The following is a 9,109-nucleotide window of genomic DNA, read 5'->3' as shown; positions in this document are numbered from 1 at the left end:
GTAAATTTAGATCAGTGATTTCCACTAGAAAGCCCTAGACTTCAGGCTTGGACTGTATATTTTATAACTTAGAAATACTTTATATGTGGAAAAAATAAAGGGAAAAAAAAAAAAAGGAGTTTAGCAAACCCTTCTCTGCACAAATTTGAATGGCATTTACTCCTTTCAGAAAACAATTAAAAACAGAGTTGGATTTGTGCATTTCCCGGGTAGCCCTCGGTTTGGAAGGGGAGAGGAGGAGTTAGACCAGTTTTAACCTTTATTTTTTTTTTCCCCAGGCAAACCTTCCTTCGCATTGTCCGATTTTTTTAACACGTTGCACGGCAAAGAGCCGACGCAGGCAGCAGAGCCCATCTCTGCCTTTGAAAGGAAACAATCGAGCTTTGCAGTGGGCTGGTGCACCAGGAGGGGAGAAAAACGGGGAAAAAAATGAGACACAGAGGCAGAGAGACAGAGAGAAAGAAGGTGTTTCTAAATTCAAGGTCCTGTCTCTGGAAATTTCAAGCTCTGCCTGTAAGGTTCCTACAAATCTTTGTTATTCTGACGGGATCCTATGGGAAAGTGCACAGTGTCCTTTGTACTTTCAAAGGTCCTACAGGTAAAGATGCTTTTATATATATAGATAATCTCGGAAACGAGGAGAACTTCATCAGGAGACACATTTGCTGGTGTGTGGTTGGCTGGTGGGAAGGGTGGGCTTTGCTTTTTCTGTTCGCTTTGGCCTCAAATTAAGGCAGAAAGTATAAATTCATCCCTTTTCCCTTCAGCCTCTTCCCGCCACCCCTCCCCATTTCACAGTGTGCATCTTCTTCTGAAACCTCAACCCACAAAAGGCAAGAGGCAAACAGCACCAGATATTACAGCAGGAGCTGGACAACGGTCTTGCTGGAAGTTGTTAAAGCAGATAGGAGTTTTTTTTTTTTTCACAGCACAGCCAGCGCTGCACTGAGGAGGAGGAGAAAAAGGGCACATCTTTGAGTGGGTTGGACTGATCATTTCAACGGAGGCAATAGGGTAAAAAATGCTGAAAAAGGAAAAAGGATGTGAGCTGTCTGCATGGGGATGTGCGGAGATACCCATGCAGGCACCCTTATGCACCTATAGATCTGAATGACCCTCTTAGAAAAATACCAAGCTCATAAAGGGACAGTTTGCCATCACTTTTGTGGAAGTCTTTGAGTCGTGAAGGCTGGCACAGGGCAGGGTGAATGTTCTTCGTGACTGCTAATGCTTTACAATTCCGTGGCACCCTGAATTAAATATGCTCTGTGTGCTGGGGGGAGGGGAGAGGAGCGGAGTGAAAAAAAGGAGACTCTACTTGACGTTCACTGGCTCTTTGCTAACATATTGGTATAGACAGTAAATTCTGACTTTTAAACCCCACTATTATGACATTTCTCTTGCATTTGCAAAACATGACAAGCGAACAAGTGTTCATTTAGAAAATTAAGGTTCTTTGCATTTTTTTGTTTCGCACCCCCACCCCCGCAGCTGCCTCCAGTCTAATTCAGCAATTCCACACAGCAACACTTGCACCGATTTATTCCTCAAATGCTCAATGAACCCTGCGTCCAAAAGGCGACACACGTACTCAAAACTGACCATCACAACCTATACTTTCAAAACTAAATAAACAAAAGGGAAAAAACCAGCCGTTTGCCAGCAGTTTCGGTTGCGCTTTTCCAATCTCTTCCAAGGAAAATCCCAGGATTTTTTCAGCGGTGAGCTGGGCACGGGCACTGCAGCCTCAGCCTGGCAGCTGAGATGACAAAGGAATATTTAACAATTTTTTTCTTTTTTTAAAGGATGCCTTTATATGTAGCCCTGCCCATGGCGGAGGAAGCCCCCCGCTCCCCCCGCGCCGTTCCGGCGCTGGAGGTGCGGGCGATGCCCCGCGGGATTCGGGAGCTCCGGAGCGCGTTGAGCGGGGCAGCGGCGCCCTCTGATGGGGACTCGCTTCCCGCAGCAGCGCCTTCCAAGCCCCCGGGTCGTGGAATGGCTTGGCTTGGAAGGGAGCTGAAAGATCGTCCCGTTCCAACCACACCTTCCACTATCCCAGGTTGCTCCAAGCCCTGTCCAACCCGACCTTCAACACTTCCAGGGATGGGGCAGCCACAGCTTCTCTGGGCAACCTGTGCCAGGGCCTCCCCACCCTCACAGGGAAGAATGTCTTTCTAATACCCAATCTAATTCTCCTCTCTTTCCGTTTAAAGCCATTCTCCCTTGTCCTGTGCCTTCAGGCCCTTGTTCAAAGTCCCTCAGCAGCTCTCTTGGAGCCCCTTTAGGCACTGGAAGGGGCTTTAAGGTCTCCCCAGAGCCTTTTCTTCTCCAGGTTGAACAAACAATTCTCTCAGCCTGTCTGCTCCAGCCCTCTGAGCATCTTCGTGTTCTCCTCTGTACTTGCTCCAAGAGGTCCACGTCCATAACTGGGAGTTACAAACACCCAAATTCCCTCTGTTAGAAATGCTGATGATATGAATTTTTCCTCCTTCAGGATAAAGTTGCAGGTTCTTATTTACACTGATTTTTAAGTAACAGGCCACTCAGTGCTTGAACCACTACCTTAAAATTAGAATAAATCTTTTATACCCCACTGTTCAATACAGTGAGTACTACTCACTGTAGAAAAGTGAAAATACAGACTAGGTTGAATATCCAAATCATCCTGAAGAAATAGCTGGTAATAGCCCTGAGGGGGAGAGGACCTGCAATAAGATGATGGCCACTGTGTTAAGAAGTTAAAAAAAAAATTAATTTTAATTCAATAAGTTATGCTGCCTTTATTTCATATGCTTTTTCCAGAACTATTGTTTGTTGTTTGGGGTTTTTTTAAACTTTGCCTGCCCTTAACCAAGGCCATGTTTCAGAAATGGGTTTTAAATCCTGCTCTGCCTTTTAAATCCAGCATGGTTCTCTATAAATAAAAGTCTATCTCCCTTAGTATCCAGTTCCCAGCAAATGCGTATTGTTGGCTGGAGTTTCAAATAAATTCATTTATCCCAGCGCCCTCTGCTGCTCGCTGAGCTCATGGAAAGGCACATTTCTGAGTTCTGGCAAAATACAGTTTTCTTGAATGTGCTTGGTACCTTTTCCTCCGAACCAGCTCCTTTTTTTTCCTGAAATTTTTCTGCCATATGTTCTCACAAGTATTTCAGAAATCAGTATTTTTTACTAAAAAGCTTGCTTTTAATTATAAAGCTTTTAATTCACAGGGGAAAAAAATCACATTACCAATATCTCAAAATTTACTGTTGGCCTATTAATGGATTTACAAAATCGTTGCTTTGGTGAGCACTTTATACCTTTTCATTTTGAATAATACCAATACTCTTGTCTTAAAAATCCAGATTTCCATCATGCTTGTTGGGAAATTATGTTTCCTGCTACATCTCCAGACATAACCAGCGTTTTTCTTAGGATCATACAATTGTAGGATCATAGAATAATTTAGGTTGGAGAACAACTTTAAAAGGCATCTAGTCGAACCCCCTGCCATGAGCAGGGACATCTCCAACTAGATCAGGTTGCTCAAAGCCCTGTGCAACCTGACCTTGAAAGTTTTCCGAAACGAGGCATCCACCACCTCTCTGGGTAACCTGTGCCAGAGTTTCACCATCCTCATTGTAAAATTCCTTCCTTATATCTAGTCTGAATCTCTTTTTTCAGTTTAAAACCCTTGCTCTGTCATTACAGGCCCTGCTAAAAATTCTGTCCCCATCATTTTACGTTTTCCTGAACCCACCAATGCTCATTCTTTAAGGAGTGGCATCACCAAACCCAGCAGCAAGAAAGGTTCCAGGAACAGCTTTTAGAAAGCCAGGAAAGCTCAGCCACATGTGTTGAACCCTTATGGACCGGTCCAAACTGTTTGGCACATTTAACACCCCCAGCTCCCTCAGTCATTCCTCACAGGACAGGTTCTCTATGTCCTTCACCAGCTTAATTTCCCTTCTCTGGAAACAATCCAGCACCTTCTTTAAGTGAGGGGCCCAAAACTGAGCACACTGATTTTCTCTAATTGTGATAAGAAACGAGCTCAAATGTCACTCACTTGTCTCTGGTACCCACTTAGTGACCAATTTTTGATGGCAGGAATCCCAGCTTGTGAACCCTCACATTGCTGGGTCATGTCCAGTTTTTCCCAGTCCGGTTGTGCCAGACCAAGCCTCACACAGCCTGTGGGCTCTGTGTAAAATGGAGCCCCTCCAAGCGTTTGCTGTGCTACTGTACTGAGAACTCTTGTATCCATCTTTAATTGTGTTTGCAATCTGTGTGTTTTATCCCTCTGTACTGCCTGTTTATTTTTTCCACAAAAAAATCCACCTACATGATGCCAATAAGCAGCCTGACCTTGAGGCAGTGTGGTGGGATGCAGCTTTGGCATCCCCTCTTCAGAACGGTTCTACAGACCCCAAACCCTCTGGAGCTGGAATGAAAATCAGATCTCCCGGGTTAAGAATGAAGAACATTTCAGGCATTTTTTTCTCATTCCACTATCCTTTAATCTTTATTTTGATTTGATGTGGGTACTCAGCTTAGGTTGAGTGAACTTCAAAAGTGCTTGGCTACCTAAGACAGGGAGCACAAAGCCTTGCTCAAGTCGTACTGCCCCTCCAGATGAGCTTGGATTGCTCCATGTTCTTGGCTTATGTTTGCCTGTCTTAGGACCAAAACCTCTTTGAACAGGAATACTGAGTGCCAAATTCACAACATCCCATAACTAACAGGAAAAACAGGAGTTAGGTGACACAGCATTAAGTTGAAGATTTTATGCACAATCTACCACTGGATGATTTATCCCTTGAGCATAAAGGGGAGGCTGGGAAGTCTCAAGAGCTGCTGTCACTGCTGCATGGTTACCCTTCATCTCCACATCTACCTTTTGAAAGTGAACTAATCCTTTCTAAACCTTCTTCCTCCTAGAAGCCAAGCAAAACACACAGAAAAGTTGCTGAATTTGTTTCCTTGAAAATTTGAAATCAGTCATATGAGGTTATCTTTCATTTTTCTCAGCTGAGATATGGACCATCACTGAAACCAGCTTGTACATCTGAATAAAGCATATACTTTTTTATTTCTCTATTTCTCCCATTCCCAAACAACCCCCCCCACACACATAAATGGAGCCACAAAATCAAGAATAAGCAAATCTCACCCATTAAAGGGAGGTCTTAGTTTTACTGAATATTTAAAATGACAGGAAGTTAGGAGATTCTATTTTTATTAGTTTAATTTAGTTCAGCTATACTTATGTGGATACAAAGTGTTTGCATGTGATTTAGCCAAAAAGCATTATTTAAATTACACTTACGTGAGGAAATACACTTTTTCCATTTTAGGATGTAGGCAGTAGAGCAAATTATCTATTTAAATTTCATGGCAGGAGAGAGTTAATCAGTTTTAAGGGGAGAGAAGTAAAATTAAGACCTGGCCCATTATCTGTTTTGAGAATGTAATTTTTTTCCCTCCACTATTGCCCTCCCTTCTTTCCTTTTTAATTTCTCCACTCTCTTAACTTGCTTTCTAGCAGTAGGCACTCAGATAATATGACCACAGGCAATGCTTTAGGGAGAGAAAAATTCTGGGTACATGAAAGAAGATACAGCAAAGTCAGCAAACTGCACCTATAGGGGAAATTCATTTCAGGCTCCCAAAATTGCTCATAAAGTATCTGGAGTTACACCATTCCCTGGATTCTCCCTCCAGTTTGTTCATGTACTGAACTGTGGCCTTCAGGGACTTTAGCACAAGTAATTGTGGTGCAGCTCCCTTCCCTTCCCTTCCCTTCCCTTCCCTTCCCTTCCCTTCCCTTCCCTTCCCTTCCCTTCCCTTCCCTTCCCTTCCCTTCCCTTCCCTTCCCTTCCCTTCCCTTCCCTTCCCTTCCCATCCCATCCCATCCCATCCCATCCCATCCCATCCCTTCCCTATAAAGAAATATCTGACAAGGAACATTTCTGGCTACTCATTTTTCCTATTTCTCAGAAGTTCACGGGATCCTGACATGGTTTTGCCTCATATCAGAAATGTCAGGCAGTCTCCACGCACAGTTTGGGGTGTAGGAATGACCAGACCTTATTCCCAGGAGTCTGAAGAGATATGCCCACCTTGATTTAGAGTCCCTTCAGTCCCTTAAAGTTTAGTAATATCAATATAAACTACTCTGTGCTAGTTAAGTCATGGCAAATAATTCAGATATAGCCTAAAAAATTAGGCACAAACTTGTTTGATTTAGGTTAACTGCATCCTTACTGCTTTCCATGCACTATTCATTCTAGTGACAGAACATGATATTAATATTAAAATAAACATGCAATTTAGAGTTGTAATCCTAAGGTAATTGTATATCATTGCTTTCATATTATAAATGCAGAGGCACAATAAAAGTCACTGTTTCCTGTCTAACAGGCATAAGAATGAGCACGTGCAAATGAATCGTTTTTAGCAGTTCTGAAATTAAAAATTTTGTTCTCCACTATCAAAATGAGAGATTTGAAAATTCAAATTTTAGATTTCCTCCCACTCCTAGTTTTGAAATGAACATCTAATGATTTGATTTGGCTACCAGAAGGGAACTTACAATGCAAAAAATATTAAAATCTGCACTTTGACAAACAGGTTTACTTATGGAGTTTCAGAATACTTTCCTAAAGATGTAATGACAGTGCTCCTTAAATAAATGGCTCTCAAAATTGCTGCTCCATTTTGACAACATTGGTCTTTGTTATTAAGGTTCATCATGGTCAATTTTTTCTCTGACAAGGTAATCAGAAGTTTTTTTCAGGACCAAATTTTTTTCCAGGGGCTTTAAGCTGAGTTTTCTCACATGCTGGAATCACAAGAGCAGTGTCAGAGTTCCTTGAATGATCAATCTTGTTTCTGTCTTTTTTTTTAATAAAGCCTCTCTTTTAACTAGAGTTGTTTCTAAGTTAATGATGAATCTGTAAAACTTCAGTGAAAACATAAACCAAAAATACTCTTAAAAGCACATGGAGTATAAATGAAGGGACCTTAATCAGTGTCGTGGAGAGGGGGACTGGAATTTAGGAGAATGCTTCCTTTTGCCAGTCCTACCTGGATTGCCCCTGTGTTCATAACCTTATCCACACCAGTTTCTTTACTGAAGCTCCATTTTGACTTACCTTGTTCCTTGTTGATCATCATTCACAGAATCACAGAATCCCAGAATTGTTTGGGTTGGGAGGGACCTTAAAAACCATCTCATCCCAACCCCCTGACACGGTAGGAACACCTTCCACCAGAGCAGGTTAGCCCAAGCCCTGTCCAACCTAGCCTTGAACACAATTAATCAAAAAGATCTTGATCACATCCCAGAGGTATGAGCATTAGGAAGATGCCTGGCTGACAAAAAAAAAAAAAAAAGATCAATGTTGCAGCAGCAAGAACAACATTCAGCAAAGTTCCCTATTATGCCAAAATTCCTTATGCTGTGTAGAATCTCTTGTACAAATGAAGGGTGCTGCTGTTTGGTCAGCTTCTCTCATTCCCTAGGGGTTTCCATTTGTGCGTCCTCTGAATATGGAATTAGTCTGAAGTAAAGCAGCAAATCTATTTTGTGCAAGTCATGAAAATAGCCACAAGATAGACCAGGGACTGTGGGATGATCACAGCTTTGTGGAACAAAAGCTGCAATTGCTCAGTTAATGTAACTCATGCAGAACACCGGCCAGAAAATCTGCATGGAACAACTGCTGGATGAGCCACAGTGCTCCTGCAGAAGCACTAATAATAACACTGTCTTGGTTTTACTTTTTAAGGCCATGGACATAAAATCTTTGCCTAACTTAATAAATTGTTCCTTTCTTAATCACTGCATCTGATAAAGATATAAATCTGTTTTCCATGTGGGGTTTTATTGAAGCTGAATCCTTGACCAGTAAAATCTTTTGATTGGGTGTATCTGTTAACTCTTGCAGTTCCCTGTATGAATAACTTCAGCTTGTTTTGTCTTTCATTACATGATAGATTATCTTACACTTCACAGAATCACAGAATGGTTGAAGTTGGAAGGGACCTCTGGGGGTCATCTGGCCCATCCCCCCTGCTCAAGCAGGGCCACCCAGCCCTGGTGCCCAGGACCATGCCTAGATGACTTCTAATAGGTCCAGAGAGGGAAGTCCACAACCTTCGTGGGCAACCTGTGCCAGTGCTTGGCCATCTTCACAGCAAAAAAGTGTTTCCTGCTGTTCAGAGGAACCTCCTGTGCTTCAGTGGGTGCACGTGACTTCTGGTCCTTTCACTGGTCACCACTGACATGAGCTGGCTCTGTTCTCTTTGCATCCTCCCTTCAGGGATTTAGATACATGGATAAAATTCCTCTTGAGCCTTCTCTTCTCAAGGCTAAACTGTCACAGCTTCCTCAGCCTTCTCCCATGAGAGACGCTGCAGAATCTTACTCAGGGGTTCTTTGTTGGTCTCTCTGCAGTCTGTCCATGTCCCTCTGGCACTGAGAAGTCTTGAACTGGACAGGGGTGTGAGCTCACCAGTGCTGAGTAGAGAGGAGTGGTCCTCTCCCAGCTGCTCCCAACATGCCCAGTGCAGCCCAGGACACCATTTTACCACCTTTGTGAAGGACTCATTGCTGGCTCACATCCAACTGGGTGTCCACCAGGAGCCCAGGTATTTTCTGTAAAGACTCAGACAATGTTTTGGTGACACCAGGGATGCCACATCACTTTATTCAGTTCACCGACAGCTTTATGAAAGGGATGTGTCAGGAATAAGCTTCATATTCCACGTGCTGTTGCTTCATACCTGTGACAGATGCAACATGACCTTTACGAGTAAGTACATTATATCCTTTTTTTAGTCAGACACAAGACACTCTTGGCCTTCTGCCCTCAAGTTCAAGCTCATGCTTGGTGGATCATCCCCTACAATCAAAAATTCCCTTTCAGAGCTGCTGCCTTCCAGAGGAAACTCTACCATCTCATAGAAAAAAAAAAAAATTCTTCTTATATATATAAATTCATTTTTCATCTGTTAGTAAGTTGTTTACTGACATCCAGCTTGTTGAACAATCAACCAATAGTACTTTTTTCCACTTAACCAGTTTTTCTGCAATCTCTCAGTCAAATTACAAACATTATCA

Source organism: Coloeus monedula (genome assembly GCF_965178545.1).
Source record: "Coloeus monedula genome assembly, chromosome: 2".
NCBI lineage: Eukaryota > Metazoa > Chordata > Aves > Passeriformes > Corvidae > Coloeus > Coloeus monedula.
The sequence above is the reverse complement of the archived record's forward strand: the minus strand, read 5'-3'. Positions refer to the sequence as shown.